General features: G+C 41.8%; 2 long non-coding RNA genes across 2 annotated transcripts in view; one reads left to right on the forward strand and one right to left on the reverse strand.

Annotated features, from left to right (window-relative positions):
- The window catches only part of LOC309380473, a 33,800-nt gene extending 31,489 nt beyond the window's left edge, over positions 1–2,311 (reverse strand). The window contains exon 1 of the long non-coding RNA XR_014172949.1: positions 2,193–2,311. This is a non-coding gene — a long non-coding RNA (uncharacterized lncRNA). The remainder of the gene's footprint in view (positions 1–2,192) is intronic.
- LOC309380397 overlaps positions 1–15,976 on the forward strand; it is a 119,359-nt gene that overhangs the window by 39,599 nt on the left and 63,784 nt on the right. The gene's annotated exons all lie outside the window — the stretch shown is intronic.

Here is a 15,976-nt window from a genome sequence, read left to right on the forward strand (position 1 = left end):
AAGAAATGATTGAACCGATGTGAAGAGTTAGTTGAATATAGTTTCATTGTCCATTGCTATAAAAAGTTGCCAGAGCTAGACCCTTTGAAAATAACCTTGATCTTCCTTAAAATACTGCAAAGAAACCAGAACGTGATTCATTCCCAAAATGACCTTGGAGCTAATTGATCCACATGATCAATGAAACATTCTAGAATCCCCCCCCCAATAGTCCACTATACCCTTTTGTAATTACAGTTGTTTACTACTTGTTTTCTGAGTATGGGCACATCCATCCATCCAAAGCTGGAATTCAAGAACAATTGCTATCCTGTTGTCAAACTGATTGCATCTGATTCTCCCAAAATTAGAAAAGTTATTGGTGTAGTACAGGTTGCTCTCATTAGCATGCACTACACAAATTGCTACCTAATCTAGCTTTTCACTGTACTGTCCATAACAAAATATGGATAGGTGAAGGGGAGAAATGTTCTGTAGACAAAATAGGAAATGAAATCCTCCCCTTTGAACCAGCTACCACTTATAACATACCTTGTGGCTTTATGATGTGCTTCTTTTGTTAACAAGTGCAGCCCATAACTGAAGGGGACGTTTCTGGCCTTTGGCCTCATGCCTGTCATCCTGACACTTGATTCTGCCTTAAATGGGCAAACATGCCTTTGAGATTAAGTGGCAAATTCACATCACCGTCCAAAGCCTGCTAATCAATATCACTAATCCATCAAAGATTACTAGAAGGAAACACGTGACTTTGTTCCCTGTTCCTGGCGTGAACTGCAGAGTGAAATAGAAAAGAATGATAACCTATTAGCTAGCGACCCACAGCTGAACTTTTGGGAAGGAGCTGCAGATACAGTGATTGCTAGGTAGAATCCGCTCCTTGTGTAACCTGAATAGAGCGAAGGGAGAGGGACAAATGTGGTGGTTACATATTTTTGAAAAGCAGTTAGTATAGAAACGGCCACTCTAACTTCATTGAGGAAGATTGCCTTTGACACTACAGGCATTTCGTTATATAAGGCAATAGCCACACGTACTCCCTCAGGTGTTTCTGCTTAGAGGGCATCTGGGCATCTTCATCTCGCAGTTGTTGCTGTGAAGATTGGACCTAGCAGGGAAGAACTGAACCTTTAGCCCCAAGAAGCTTGGTTTGGCTAAGTGAAAAATTCACAAACAGCACAATAATTACTTTGTCTGTTGAATAGACATATTCTCTCTAGTGTATGTGGATTGTTACTTTTTAAAAAATAAAATAAAAAATAAGAGTTTCTTCTCCTTTCACATCTTATTTCTCCTTGTGCCAGCACTTTGAGAAACAGCAGTTAATTGCATTTCTCTGGCCTCATTAGGAGAGGCACGGATGGAGAGTAACTGTAGTTAACATACCTTGCCACTGATACCAAAAGAGGAGTAACTGAGTATCAGGGCATTTTGAAATGTTACGTCAAATAATGCTGCATTTTTTTTAAAAAAAATCTTTGTGTTACTCACAATGTGTCTTCCTACTTTATTAAACCTCCTACTCAATCAATTAAATATTGATTGAGAATATATTTATAAAGGAATGTCTGGGTTAGGATATATATATATATATATATATATATATATATATATATATATATGCAGGTTTTGGTGTCCTCGGGTGTCTTCCCGTGTAAAAGTTGGGGTGTCTAGGCGACGTTTCGACGAGGTCTCACTCGTCATCTTCAGGCTGGTGCTTTCGGCTTCTTGTTACTGGAACAGAGCAGGATCTCAGTGTTTGAGTTCCTATAAATACTGTTGAGGGGGTGTGGTGTATAGCCTCCAATGTTCTGGGCAGAGAGGAAGTTCCCAGGCTAGTGTGCCTTTTCTTCTTTTGTTCCTTAATTACTTGAGGGATATCTTGAGTGATTTCTTGAGTGATATCCTGAGTACCACTTAGGTGGGTCATTAGGTGTGGATTAGTTGCTAAAGTCTTTGTGTCTTGACCTCTTGAACTTTGTGAAGAGTTTTTCTGAGAAGATGGCTGTACTGCACTTAGTTGTGCTCTGGCTTGGCTTCGTGTATAGGGGCGAGCTGTGGTTTTGTGGCCTGTGTCAGCCAGATCTGTGTAGGGATTGCAGGGGGGTGCATACAACTATACAACTAAGTGCAGTACAGCCATCTTCTCAGAAAAACTCTTCACAAAGTTCAAGAGGTCAAGACACAAAGACTTTAGCAACTAATCCACACCTAATGACCCACCTAAGTGGTACTCAGGATATCACTCAAGAAATCACTCAAGATATCCCTCAAGTAATTAAGGAACAAAAGAAGAAAAGGCACACTAGCCTGGGAACTTCCTCTCTGCCCAGAACATTGGAGGCTATACACCACACCCCCTCAACAGTATTTATAGGAACTCAAACACTGAGATCCTGCTCTGTTCCAGTAACAAGAAGCCGAAAGCACCAGCCTGAAGATGACGAGTGAGACCTCGTCGAAACGTCGCCTAGACACCCCAACTTTTACACGGGAAGACACCCGAGGACACCAAAACCTGCATTCCTGTACCCGTGAAAATCTACGAAAGCATATATATATATATATATATATATATATATATATATATATATATATATCCCTTCTTTTTCTCCCTTTACAGTTTTGTGCCTTTTTTTACCTTTTCTCTCTTTTTTATTGCTTTATAATTGAAAAAAAATCAATAAAAATCAATAAAAAAGAGAGAATATATGTCTGTACATTTGGCTGAATTGCCTCTGAATCCACTTCCTCCTTCTCCTTGTTTGAATAATAAGGAAAGTAGAAGATCAGATGTCTTGAGTCAATTCTTCTGAGGAACTCTGATAAAAAAATATGTGAAGGAGGACTGTAGAACAAGGACAAGTGACATTTGCTCTTCGGGCACAGGTCAGTTTTACTAAGTCCTCTTCAAGTAAACTATTGCGGATGGATACAGTTTCTGTTGCTTTTCAATTTCTGGGAGGTGATATTCTGTGCTAGGGAGCATTTTGTAGCTGTTGGTATCCCCTGCATTTTAGAACCCTGTATAGCTGGGGTTATAAAACATGCAGGGAGCCATCACAGATACAGGCAATCATCTCCTAAGACAACACAAGACAACAGAAACAGTGACAGAAAGGGGGCAGAACCAGCATGTTCATCCCTGCTTATTTCCTTCTCCTCCCAGGCTTACTTTAACACCTGGAGAGGCTTCTCATTTCTCCATTAGCTAGCACTTGCTGGTGCTAGTGGAAGATGCTACACTCTGGTCATCCATTCTGTTGTACTGAGCACAAGTGAGGCTCAGATAGTGTGGATGATCACAAAGTTTGAATGCTCAGAGAGTCCAGAACTTATATAGGAAGAAACCTAGATCGAAACCTTTCTCACTGGGCAGGGAATTTTGTTCACTTAATGGAAGCATTCTGCCATTGCAATCGGGTATGTTCTTGGTGCCTATATATTCTTCTGGCCCTCCAAACATTCTTGTACTACAACTCCCATCACCCCTGACCATTGACCATGATGAATGGGATGGACTGGAGTTGAAGTTCAACAACGTCTGGCTGACCCAAGGTTTGTGTCCATTTTGAAAGGTGGTTCATAAAATTAATCAACAATGGACAATAAAGAGGTAGTCCTTTGGAACCCCAAAACACAATGACCAAGGGATCACATTTAACACAATAGAGCTATGCATTAAAATTAATATGGACTATTTCCCTCAACTTCAATGGACAAGATTCGTCATGAGCCAATATGTATTTTCTCTGCTTCACATATTTGTCTGCAATAATATACTTTCACTTTGAGATTCTTTTGCATGAGGTGTCAAGGCTGAGGCAGACAGGGATGAAACTTCAAAAATTAGCATAAGTACTGTCAACATGCTGTCTTGTGATTTAGTGCCTCTTTCTTGAAATTTCATTTTATTACTGTCAATGTTTTCTTCTGATTCTCACCACCGTGGCATTATTTTCTCACACAAGACTAACTCCATATAAACACAAATGTTCTGTGATGTTAATGATGAAGGGCTCGTGTGGTAACTACCCTTTCGCTAGCAAGTTATTTTCTTAAGCTTCATTTTCTTTGTATTTGTTCACATTTTCTTTCCACCTCCCAATACAAAATAAAAGGATTGTTTTTCTGTTGTGTTCTGCAATGATCCAGGATGTTACCCAGCCAATTTACACAAAAAAATTGCACAGAACTGGATGGTGGCCTCAGATAGGAGAATTCTGTACACTCAGACTTAAGGTACCGCTAACTATAACAAACCCAGAAAGAACCTTCTCATGTCTTAGACTGCTTGTTTGTTACAGCCAGCAGGTGAGGCTCTCTAGGTCAGGCACCCCCAAACTCGGCCCTCCAGATGTTTTGTGACTACAACTCCCATCATCCCTAGCTAACAGGACCAGCGGTCAGGGATGACTGGAATTGATGTCGCCAAACATTTGGAGAGCCAAGTTTGGGGGTGCCTGCTCTAGGTGGTCCCTGTGGTAGAAACGTCTGCAAGAAACACTGGTCACTACTATTGCCTTTCAGTCTCAAAAGTGAGCATATTTCTTGTCAGCTTGAAATGTGGAGAACTGGAAGCAGGAAATGACAGCCTGCTCTTGAAGTTATTCATATTCATGTTCTAAAAAACCCAGTGGATTTCTGTAGCATATATTGCAAGTTTGGCAAGATTCATAAGAACTAGAATGATGTTTTAACATGGGTCAAACTGACACCTTTTTCTGAACAAGGGCTTTGTCTCTCTGGCATGGATCCCCTTCTATCTAGACTTATTTCATGGTTTATAATAGTCACCCTGTGTGTACAGAACCATGGAATTGTAGAGTTGGCAGGTACTCCCAAGGGCCATTTAGTCCAACCTGCTTGAATCCTTTTCACTGTGCAGGGAATTTGTTCACTTAATGGTGGAAGCATCCAGTCATTGCAGCTGTGTATGTTCTTGGTGCCTGTATATTATTCTGGAGTGTTACCATTGTAGTGGAGTATTCATCTGGATCAGTGATGAGAAACCCATGGTCTGCCAGATGTTGCTGAACTACACCCATCATCCCTGATCATTGGCCATGCTAGCTGTGGACGCTGGGAACTGGAGTCTAACAGCATATGGAGAACCATCATTTCCCTAGTGCTCATCTATGGAGGATTGGGGGAGAAACTTGTTGAATCCAGGGCTGGGCACAAGTTTGACTCTCAACAGAAAAAGTTTCCCATACCACTCTATATACTAATATTGACCCAGTTGTAGGAATTTAATGTTAACATTTAATTAACAGGTAATAGATTGTATTCATCTACTTGTGTTAGCCAGAGCTAGTACAAAAAGCCCTGCTACCGCTAATGCAACAGGGCTAGGGCGTTCCTCCTCCCTCCTGCCCCCGCAACCTCCACCAAATCAGCTCTGGGGGATCAGGAGAACGCCCCCAAAAGTGTGCAGGGGAATATTGTTCCATCTGGCAATCAGAAATGTTTGCACTGATGGAACAATTACATGAACACAACATTGAATTCCACTCAAAGTCTCTATAATTGCTAGCTCTTTCTACCAGGAAAGTTCCAAGGAAAGTTATTAATTAGAATTGGTTCATATACAGGGATGTTTTGAAAATGAAGAAAAAAGCTGCCCACTGTTGCTTTGTGCTGAAATCAACCATCCATGTTGGCCAACATCTGAAAATGTTGATCAAAACTTGATACACTTTTTTGAGTAGAACACCATTGTTGAGTAGTCTAATTGCTTCCTATCACATCTTGCAGGGGATGATTCAGTGAAGGCAACCTAAACAGTTTATTTACTCTTCTTTTGTAACCATGTCACATTGCTGACTCGTTACCTTTGATTAGGTGGTGGAATTGAGTTAAGCACCTGCAAATCGTCCTTTGCACGCTGATTAAACTTTGCAGCATAGAGAAGCATGTATGTAGCAAATCATAATTCAAATATCGTTTGACTTAAATAGCCCCCCCCAAAAAGTGCAGGCAAAAGTGTGTTGCACAGTTGCATAAGGAGCTATTTCAAAGCATCAAAGTGAATAATTGTTGCCTCCTGCGAATTTCAGTGTTAGTAATATTGATGATGTATTTTGCAAGTTACCTAGATTATTCTTCATCGCTAGAGAAAACAACATTACTTTAACATTTTCTGAGGCTTTTGCTGCTTTTTGTAAGAAGCACCTTGGGAGCTTATTAAATTCATTAAAATCCTGAAGATGTTTAACAGCATGTCTAAGTGTCTCCTTGCCTGCTCTCCTTTCCCAATAACTTTTCCTGGTCTGAAAGAGAAACTAAGAAGGGACATGCAGAGATTCATTGCTACTTGAGAAAAATATATATATCCACATAGGGTTTTCCGTTATGAAATGTTGAGGCCGACTCTGAAGATTGAAAGGAAAGCTGGCGATATTTCCCTTTGCCGGTCTCCTTTTAAATTTTTTTTTTTTACTGGAGATCAAAAGATGCTGCCCAGCATTTTATGCATATAAAAAGATTTTCCTTCTTCAATTTTGGCAAAAGCTTGCAGTGATCAGTCATGGCGGTGGTGGTGGAGAGACTTTGGGGGAAGCAAAATACCAGGTGGAAAGGGGAATGGAATAGAGTACGATAAAAAGGACTGCTGAACTGGAGCAGTAACAGGAGTCCTCCATGCTGCAACATGGTGACTTGTATACAGCCATTTATGGGTTATTCCCAGATAAAGTGTGTAAGGAATCATTGTGAAGTGGGTGCTACTTGGGCTTTGTAAATTCTTCTCATGCAAGCTTAAAGCCAACCACTGAGAAACCTTTCATCCCTTTTGCCTATGGGTGGCAGAGAATATAGTGAATCACGTTTCCCTCCCAACCTTTCTTTTCTGTTTCATTATTCTTTGAACATCAAGCAATCATCCCCTCCTTTAAACCTGTAGGTTAGGAACAGAGATAAGATGGTAGCTACTGAGATCATGAATGAAACACCTTATGAGACAAGTGCTTTATTAGTAACGAGGGTGATTCCTGTTGTTGAAACCCGTGTGTCTTTTTGGATAATGGAACACTTCTTCTAATTTTGTAACTTTCGCTCATGGCTTTGTGAACTTTCTGAATTCTTGATGGATCTTTCTTCTTATTACCCTTTGGTAATTAACACATTTTAAATCTGTGTTTGTAGGTTGCATGTCAACAGGAAGCACAACTCATTTGCCCTTCCTCTTTTAGTACTTCCTAGTACAGAGGCAGATTTAGGGCAGTGTGAGCGGTGTGGCTGCAGCCAAAGAAGGCACCTTCTCAAAGCCCAGTAAGCACTTGCTCAGCTTTGAGAAGGTGTGAGGGCCCTGACAGGGTCCTAGAGTCCTCCTTCCTCCTTCCCAAAGCCAGCCAAGCACTTAAAGGTCTTTTGGAAGGAGGTCAGAGGACTCTAGGACTTTTTCATGCTTCCTTCCTAAAGCCCACTGTAAGTAGGCACTTCAAGGGCTTTGGGGAGGGGGTCACATGGCCTTGCACAGGCTCTGCCCCTGCCTAGTAAGTCTTCCGTATTTGCCAGATATTCAGGTGTTATACCAACTGGACCACCCTAACTGGGTTTTCTCTGTTAGTACACTATTGAACAGCACTTGTTGGCAGTAAATGGACTTGGTTGAACTACCGTGGTACCTCAGGTTAAGAACTTAATTCGTTCTGGAGGTCTGTTCTTAACCTGAAACTCTTCTTAACCTGAAGCACCACTTTAGCTAATGGGGCCTCCTGCTGCTGCTGCACCGCTGCTGACCGATTTCTGTTCTCATCCTGAAGCAAAATTCTTAACCCGAGGTAATATTTCTGGGTTAGCAGAGTCTGTAACCTGAAGCGTATGTAACCTGAAGTGTATGTAACCCAAGGTACCACTGTAATGCCCTTTGAATGCAATGCAAGAACATTCCATAGTACAGTTTTTGCTATAGCTTGTGCACAAGTGGGTTTTTGAACAAAGTATCCTTCGTGTTCGGGGGTGGACAAATTGTGGGGGACTCCTTCATTGAATTTGTCTGCTCAGCAGCTCCTCCCCCACCTCTCCGCCCTCACCTTTACATCTTTGGTATTGGCAAAATGGTCGCTATGTTTTTTCTTTTCCACAATGCCCCAAACTTAGCATCATTGCACAGTGAAAATGGTGGAATTAGAAAAAGGGCATTTTAAGAAGCTTTGACTCAGCTCCAGTAATTTCCATGAGCCTGAAGCATACCTTTTAAAAATGAAGGCCTCATCTCGGAAGTATTCATCAAACTATGGCCACTTCTTGCAAGTCAGGGAGTGCAGAAGTACTGTTTTATCAATAACCTTTTGCAAATCATGTAGCCTGCCATCTGAACTATAAAGAGCTGTTTCAAAACAAATAGTTAATTAAAGCTTGAGCATATGTGAGGTTTTTCTTTATCATATTCACAGATATTCTATGGCGTCTGTTTAAGCCAGTAAACCTGCAGCTTATAGATTCATTTTCCAAAGCTCCGAAAGTCTGGTTTGAAAAACAAAAGGACAAGCTCAACCTATTGTGCAAGTAGCTTATTGATCTGGTGTCTCTTGTTAGTAGAATTCTCGAGATTCTTTGGAGATTGTGGGAAAAAATGCCCTTCATCCAGAAAAAAACTAAGAATCTTGAAGACAATTATGCGTGCCTGTCTTGCTAAAATCAATAGAACACATGCATATATAAGAGCATAAAGGAATAGGGTTATTCTCCAGCAAGCCTATTAGTTTTTGATATTTTTTTTTAAAAAAAGATTACATAGGCTTTGATCCACTGTCTTAGTAAGTTGTTTATTATATCCTGTACACCAGAGTTGTAGACTGAAGCATTTGCTTATTATTCCCCCCCCCAACTCATCTATAAATAACCTATTTCTCCAGTGAAGGTATATACTTACTCAAAACCTTATTTTAAAAGTGCCTTTGTGATAATTATTCCTCCATCAATATTGGTCATAGAATTTCTCTGATATAAACTATACGTTTGCTAGAAAGCTGTAGCATTTATCCCTACAATGTTACCCCATCCAAATGGGACACTCTGTGTGAATAGTTTGGTATAATGGGATAACTTCAAAGCACATGTGGGGTATCTTTAGAGTCGAGAAATTCCAAGACAAATAAGAAGGAAAGAAACAGATAAATAGGAAGAGAGTAGAAGGAAGACACTGAAGAATAAGGTGTATGGAATGTGCAGTAGCAGAGATCAGTACATATACTTTATAATATCTAACAGTTAGTGTGGCACTCTAGTGAAGGCACAAGGAACTTGCATAGCAACTTGTGTACAGATATGAAAATGAACGGTAAAATTATGAATGGCTTTTCTTTTCCAGCTCATATTGACAAGAAATAGCCAAGCCCAAGAAGGACAACTAGCCTAGCTTGGATCACAAGATTCTCACCTGCCTTATCAGGGAAGGTTATCAACTGCGATTTGCATTTAACACACAGTAAGCAGTCTCTCGCTAACCTTGTTGTTGTTGTTGTTGTTTAGTCGTTTAGTCGTGTCCGACTCTTCGTGACCCCATGGACCAGAGAACGCCAGGCACCTCTGTCCTCCACTGCCTCCCGCAGTTTGGTCAAACTCATGCTGGTAACCTCGAAAACACTATCCAACCATCTCGTCCTCTGCCGTCCCCTTCTCCTTGTGCCCTCCATCTTTCCCAACATCAGGGTCTTCTCCAGGGAGTCTTCTCTTCTCATGAGGTGGCCAAAGTACTGGAGCCTCAGCTTCACAATCTGTCCTTCCAGTGAGCACTCAGGGTTGATTTCCTTCAGTATGGAGAGGTTTGATCTTCTTGCAGTCCTTGGGACTCTCAAGAGTCTCCTCCAGCACCATAATTCAAAAGCATCAATTCTTCGGCGATCAGCCTTCTTTATGGTCCAGCTCTCACTTCCATACATCACTACTGGGAAAACCATAGCTTTAACTATACGAACCTTTGTTGGCAAGGTGATGTCTCTACTTCTCAAGATGCTGTCTAGGCCTGTCATTGCCCTTCTCCCAAGAAGCAGGCGTCTTTTAATTTCGTGGCTGCTGTCACCATCTGCAGTGATCATTGAGCCCAAGAAAGTAAAATCTCTCACTACCTCCATTTCTTCCCCTTCTATTTGCCAGGAGGTGATGGGACCAGTGGCCATGATCTTCGTTTTTTTGATGTTGAGCTTCAGACCATATTTTGCGCTCTCCTCTTTCACCCTCATTAAAAGGTTCTTTAATTCCTCCTCACTTTCTGCCATCAAGGTTGTGTCATCTGCATATCTGAGGTTGTTGATATTTCTTCCGGCAATCTTAATTCCGGCTAGGGATTCATCCAGCCCAGCCTTTCGCATGATGAATTCTGCATATAAGTTAAATAAGCAGGGAGACAAAATACAGCCTTGTCGTACTCCTTTCCCAATTTTGAACCAATCAGTTGTTCCATATCCAGTTCTAACTGTAGCTTCTTGTCCCACATAGAGATTTCTCAGGAGACAGACGAGGTGATCTGGCACTCCCATTTCTTTAAGAACTTGCCATAGTTTGCCGTAGTCGACACAGTCAAAGGCTTTTGCATAGTCAATGAAGCAGAAGTAGATGTCTTTCTGGAACTCTCTAGCTTTCTCCATAATCCAGCGCATGTTTGCAATTTGGTCTCTGGTTCCTCTGCCTCTTCTAAATCCAGCTTGCACTTCTGGGAGTTCTCGGTCCACATACTGCTTGAGCCTTCCTTGTACAATTTTAAGCATAACCTTGCTAGCGTGTGAAATGAGTGCAATTGTGCGGTAGTTGGAGCATTCTTTGGCACTGCCCTTCTTTGGGATTGGGATGTAGACTGATCTTCTCCAATCTTCTGGCCACTGCTGAGTTTTCCAAACTTGCTGGCATATTGAGTGTAGCACCTTAACAGCATCATCTTTTAAAATTTTAAATAGTTCAGCTGGAATACCATCACTTCCACTGGCCTTGTTATTTGCAGTGCTTTCTAAGGCCCATTTGACTTCACTTTCCAGGATGTCTGGCTCAAGGTCAGCAACCACACTACCTGGGGTGTACGAGACATCCATTTCCTTCTGGTATAATTCCTCTGTGTATTCTTGCCACCTCTTCTTGATGTCTTCTGCTTCTGTTAGGTCCTTTCCACTTTTGTCCTTTATTATGGAAATCTTTGTACGAAATGTTCCTTTCATATCTCCAATTTTCTTGAACAGATCTCTGGTTCTTCCCAATCTATTGCTTTCCTCTATTTCTTTGCACTGCTCGTTTAAGAAGGTCTTCTTGTCTCTCCTTGCTATTCTTTGGAAATCTGCATTCAATTTCCTGTATCTTTCACCATCTCCCTCGCATTTTGCTTGCCTTCTCTCCCCCGCTATTTGTAAGGCCTCATTGGACAGCCACTTTGCTTTCTTGCATTTCCTTTTCATTGGGATGGTTTTCGTTGCTGCCTCCTGTATAATGTTACGAGCCTCCATCCATAGTTCTTCAGGCATTCTGTCCACCAAATCTAAATCCTTAAACCTGTTCCTCACTTCCACTGTGTATTCATAAGGGATTTGACTTAGATTGTATCTTACCGGCCCAGTGGTTTTTCCTACTTTCTTCAGTTTAAGCTTGAATTTTGCTATAAGAAGCTGATGATCTGAGCCACAGTCAGCTCCAGGTCTTGTTTTTGCTGACTGTATAGAGCTTCTCCATCTTTGGCTGCAGAGAATATAATCAATCTGATTTGGATGCTGCCCATCTGGTGATGTCCATGTGTAGAGTCGTCTCTTGTGTTGTTGGAAAAGTGTGTTTGTGATGACCAGCTTGTTCTCTTGACAGAACTCTATTAGCCTTTGCCCTGCTTCGTTTTGATCTCCAAGGCCAAACTTGCCAGTTGTTCCTTTTATCTCTTGACTCCCTACTTTAGCATTCCAATCCCCTATAATGAGAAGAACATCCTTCTTTGGTGTCACTTCTATAAGGTCTTGTAAGTCTTCATAGAATTGGTCAATTTCAGTTTCTTTAGCACAAGTAGTTGGTGCATAAACTTGGATTACTGTGATGTTAAAAGGTTTGCCTTGGATTCGTATCGAGATCATTCTATCATTTTTGAGATTGCATCCCAGTACAGCTTTCGCCACTCTTTTGTTGACTATGAGGGCCACTCCATTTCTTTTACGGGTTTCTTGCCCACAGTAGTAGATATGATGGTCATCCAAACTGAATTCACCCATTCCCGTCCATTTTAGTTCACTGATGCCCAGGATGTCAATATTTATTCTTGCCATCTCATTTTTGACCACCTCCAACTTACCCAGGTTCATGGTTCTTACATTCCAGGTTCCTATGCAATATTTTTCTTTACAGCATTGGACTTTCCTTTCGCTTCCAGGCATATCCACAACTGAGCGTCCTTTCGGCTTTGGCCCAGCCGCTTCATCAGCTCTGGATCTACTTGTACTTGCCCTCCGCTCTTCCCCAGTAGCATGTTGGACGCCTTCCGACCTGAGGGGCTCATCTTCCAGCGTCATATCTTTTATATGCCTGTTGTCTTTGTCCATGGAGTTTTCTTGGCAGGGATACTGGAGTGGCTTGCCGGTTCCTCCTCCAGGTGGATCACGTTTGGTCAAAACTCTCCACTATGACCTGTTCATCTTGGGTGCCCTGCTCGGCATAGTTCATAGCTTCTCTGAGTTCTTCAAGCCCCTTCGCCACGGCAAGGCAGTGATCCATGAAGGGATCGCTAACCTTAGTTTCAGATATTTATAGCCATCCGTATGCAACCTCATTGGGAACACAGAGGTCTCAGAGATGGTCAAGTGCACCTCCTGGAGTGCTTAAATTCCCATTGTAGTCAGTGTTATTTAATGCTAGAATAGCGGAGAAGAATATTCTAATTGCCAGCAGAGCTTTAAATAATGAGTTAGAAAACTTGGCATTGAAAATCCAAGACGGGCCACAACATGGTCTTTGTCTGTGTTCCAGCTGCTCTCAATAAATCTCCTTTCATTTATAATTTACTGTTTTATAGGACTTTGCGCCTCTAAGAGGCTAAAGTACCCATATTAACTTTAACTGGAGAAAGATCACCAATTCATTCTACATGCATTAGGTCACTAATCACTATTTGTGCCTTTCCTCACTGTGGCACAAAGCATTCTGGTGTGCAGTACAAACACTGTCTTTCCAGTAATTGCATTTCAGTTTGCTGCTTTGGTTAATGGGGTGGAGTATGATCCCAGCACTAACTACAGGAGTTCAATCAACTGTTGGCTTTTTAAACATCAGCTACAGTAGAAAAGAGTGATGGATTTAATGGTGTTGACATTTTTATGGACTACAGTTGCAGCAGTACCCAAAGCATTTTTGTAGTCCAGTGCTCCCAAATCAGCCATACCTTGTAGATCAGCGGAAGTGTCTGGAAAGCTTGAGGTCTCCATTCCCTTCTGGAAAATCTTCTGAGGTCCACATACCGGTGGCGGGCAGGTTTCAGAGGCAAAAGCGGGCAGAGGAAAAATGTTCATGTTACCTTTGTACAGCAGGCTAGTTTCTACATGTACTCTTCTGTCTTCCACCCAGACCAGGAAGAGGCATGATCAAGGACACATTCCAGTCAGGCCAAAACTATTTGGGGTGCAAAGCAGGGCCATCAATGGGTGTGGCCTGAGGAGAGAAGGTGTGGCCTGGGGAAAGTCCCAAGGGCCAGTTAGAGGTCCCAGACCTGAGGTTCTCCATCCATGCCTAAGGGGATCTGCACATGCAGGGTAAGCATTTACTTCATGAGGTTGGAGCTGCCATTTTATAAAGTACTCAACTATGTTGTTACCATCATCCAATACACTAACAGCTGGGATGAGAGAGTTTGGAATCAGTGGATTTGAGGATTTCCCAGCCCAGCTGGGGCTTTGCCAGCATATTCTCCTCACCCCAACTCAGCCAAAAATATGGTGGCATACGTCCCTCGCCATATTTTAAGCCAGTATAATTTGCACCTCTGTAAGTCCCCCAAAAGAAGCATCCCAGGGTTGTGGAACGTGGGTGCCGCTGTGGGTTAAACCACAGAGCCTAAGACTTGCCAATCAGAAGGTTGGCGGTTCAAATGCCCGTGATGGGGTGAGCTCCCGTTACTCGGTCCCAGCTCCTGCCAACCTAGCAGTTCGAAAGCACGTCAAAGTGCAAGTAGATAAATAGGTACCACTCCGGCAGGAAGGTAAACGGCGTTTCTGTACGCTGCTCTGGTTCACCACATGACCCAGAAGCTGTACGCCGGCTCCCTTGGCCAATAAAGCGAGATGAGTGCCGCAACCCCAGAGTCGGTCACGACTGGACCTAATGGTCAGCGGTCACTTTACCCCTTTACCTTTTTTAAGTTCCCCCAAAGAAGCATCTCAGGGTTGTGGAAGGGGCAGGATGGGGGCAAGAAGAGACCACTTACTATTCTTAATCCCTTTTGTCATGTTACCTAGCAACCCAGTGGAATTCAGCCAGCAAGAAGGGCGGCGTAAGGCAAATTCCTCCATATTCCTACAGAACTGAGTTTGGAATAGGGGTAGCTTGTGCCAGTGTAATTTGCCCTAGCTTTCTGTTGTTAGGATTGCTCTGTAATTCTCTGTGTGGATCATCATGTAGCAAAAAACTGCACAAGTATCCACACACAAGGGGACAATAGCAGTAGGTTTACAGAAAATATTGTGGGCCCCTTTAAAAATAACCCAAGGTCTGAGGAATTTTGTCTGATTGGGGTAATGAACGGAAAAGGTGTTTGGTCGATGAATATTAGTAGTATATATTGTGACACAATCTCTCATAGTCACATCCCCTCACTAATACAGCAATATAATGCAAAGACTGGTGACATGATATGCATATATATTTGATATACTGGCATGGATTCTCTGTCGTCTCCCCCTCCCCATATTTTTTAAAAAATCCATAAAATAAAGCTTGTCATTTTACAGCACTTAACAAATAATAATAATAGCAGTAACACCTGCAGAGAGATTATTTATTATTTTGAATAAATTTATTCTGCCAGCCATAATGGTTGCATTCAGTAGAGTTCAAAAATTATTGGGCCATTTTTTAAATAGTTAAATAAATGGAATGCAGTGTGATTCATAAGCCTTGGGAAAGGACTCTTTTATTTAGTTTCACTAATTTTTGCAATTCATAAATTCACCAGCAATTCTGTGTGTACATATGTCTCTCTGTGTGAATGTGAATGCACACATACATATACACACAGAACTATGCAAGTAATTGCTACCAAATTCATTGAAAGTTATTTTCAAGCAAATGTGCGTAGTATTATAGGGTTAGCAGTACAAAAATTGTGACCCAGAGATGGTGAAGCTCAAGAGACTGCTGAAACTTGCCAAGCAAATCTTTCATTTTCCTAATTTTAACTCTTGATATTGCAGTCTCAGACCAAATATTTTATTGTATATCCAAACTTCAGCAGTGGTTTGTTTTGGGGGTTTTTTGAGGCAGGAAATTAAAGGAGACGAGATAAGACTTCAGAAATGTTGACTGCATGTTCTGCAAAGAGCTGTGATAACGTGGGGGATCTGTTTTTCATCAAAACATGTTTAAGCAATGAGACACAATGGGTGGTGTTGTTAGAGTAAGATAATCACACCCCCGAGGTGTACCAAGACACAGTTCGGCTGATTACCTCTAATCCCCAAGGGATGTAATTATTTCCCGATAACTACACTTGGAGCTGCCTTATTGCTGTTATCATATTTCTTTTAGCTTTAAACCCAAACACATTAAACAATGACTTTGTCAACTATGAGGTCCATTGAGATTAATCTACCTTTTCACAGCATTTAACTGGCAGCTGGAGCACTTATTGAAGCCTGTTCTTCCCCCCCAAGATCCCTGCAGGAGCTGCTTCTTGAAGTCAGAACAAAGGAAAATAGCTGAGAATTCCAGTGGCATCCAAATGAATCTGAAGTATGCAAACATGTATTTAAAAAACATTTACAAAGAAGCTCCATGCAGCGCTCCTCACAATCAGCTAAGCCGA

Source organism: Podarcis melisellensis, assembly GCF_964234715.1.
Source record: "Podarcis melisellensis genome assembly, chromosome: 1".
Taxonomy (NCBI): Eukaryota; Metazoa; Chordata; class Lepidosauria; order Squamata; family Lacertidae; genus Podarcis; species Podarcis melisellensis.